The 1,759-nt window shown below is 38.1% G+C and overlaps 1 pseudogene; it reads right to left on the bottom strand.

Moving 5' to 3' along the window:
- Nucleotides 1-294: 294 nt before the first annotated feature.
- On the bottom strand, nt 295-1,420 carry LOC110286222 (developmental pluripotency-associated protein 4 pseudogene; annotated as a pseudogene).
- Nucleotides 1,421-1,759: the final 339 nt, after the last annotated feature.

The following is a 1,759-nucleotide window of genomic DNA, read 5'->3' as shown; positions in this document are numbered from 1 at the left end:
TTTTTTTGTTTTTTTTTTTTTTTTTATCTTCACACAAGAGTAGGAGGCCATTCCCAGTGTTCAGTCATCACAAGGAGCAGAGGTGGACTTTTGCTGGCCTTGATGAGTTTTCCCAAAATACTTGTGCTTAAGCGTCAACTAACTTACAATATCCCATAATTTCTGGGTGAGAAAGGCTCCTTCAAAGGAAGAGATGTGGATTTCCATCAATCTCAGTGCCAGCTACAGCTCTGTTGATCACGACACAGGAGTGTGTGATGCCAGCAGCTAGCCCAAACTTAGGAGAACTATCCTTTATCCTTTGAGGCTCTTCGTTAAGATCTTGTTCCTATGAACACACTTGGGGTACAGAATGTTGTCTTCTGGGTGTGGGGGTGGAAATGTGCATGCTGGAAGCAAGAAGAGGGCAATCATTTTCCAGTTTTTATCAGGCACACAGGCTAGTCCATTGTGGAACTGCAGCCGAACCCAACCACTTGAGTTCCCAAGATTTTGTCCCATGATCCACACACCACATTTTCCCCATAGCACTGCCTCAAAATTTTTAGCATTGGCTGCAATTCTGGTCCAAGATGCCAACACTGCCTCAGAGGCAGATGTAGTCACATCTATGGTGCTTACTTCCTCATAGAGCATAGGAGAATCAATGAGGGCAGGTATATTCTCCTCTGGTACAGTGACGATTTCAAGGGGAACTGTTACCTGAGAATCTTCCTCCATTTGGGCTTCATTTTTGTTTTGTTTTGTTTTGTTTTGTTTTGTTTTGTTTTGTTTTGTTTTTCCAAGATGTCTTCAACCTGGCTTCTTTGGCTGAGTCAGGAATATTCTTCAACTTCGGCTGGCCTTTACTGCACAGCTTCATCTCTTGACACCATGCCCGCAAAACATCCCTGTAAATCAGATACACTGGAGGCAGATGTTGTGGAAAAGGAGGAACTGAAAACCTTCCTATGAGTGTGTCCTGGTGTCTCAGTATCTTGTGCTTATTTTTCCTTTGGTTTACAACCATTATCTTACTCTGATTTTTAAAATTTTGTTTTGTTTTGTTTTGGGGGATTGTTTTGTTGTTGTTGTTTCCCCTTTGCTTTAGTCTTGGCAGAAAACGTGCTCGGTTGACTAGACAAATGGCATCCCACTTCTTCCCTAGGCTCATCTGTGCTCCTATTCTTCTAGCAATTTCCATCCTGAGGTTAGATGAAACCACTGAAAGCCAAGTTTCCTCATTGTAGTTCTTAATGCCTTTTTTGTATTCTTAACTTCTTATGCTCTGTGTTGCTGGTTTGTTTTAGGTAATCAATGATATATAAAAGGGTTGATTTAGTATTTGCCTGGTTATGTCAATTTCTAAGGTAACTAGAGGAAGCATTCTGTCTGTTACTTTGCTCCATTCGTGGGAATACAGTTTCTCAAACTTCCCCATGATTTAAACATTTCTTTTGGTAAAAGGTAGACTTTAGAACACTGCAATGTAATAATTATATAAATTAAAGTTTGGGGTTTTAATTGTTTGTTTTATCATGTTGGCTTTCTAGTCATTAAACTCAATCAGTTTTCAAGTATGGATGAAACTTAATTTATTTTTTCTCATATATTGAGTTGAAATATAGACAAAAATTGAAATACCACACCTATGTTTGTAATAAATGTGGTTCCTACTCAGCATTCATATAGAAATTTTCTTTTACATGACTTTTAAAATTTTAATTTGTATTAGTGTACATTTATAGTATAAATAAAGAATTCTTATGAACTTTACACA

This window comes from Mus caroli, unplaced genomic scaffold, assembly GCF_978045245.1.
Source record: "Mus caroli unplaced genomic scaffold, Mus_caroli_1 scaffold_5, whole genome shotgun sequence".
NCBI lineage: Eukaryota > Metazoa > Chordata > Mammalia > Rodentia > Muridae > Mus > Mus caroli.
This window is presented reverse-complemented; position numbering and strand designations above follow the sequence as displayed.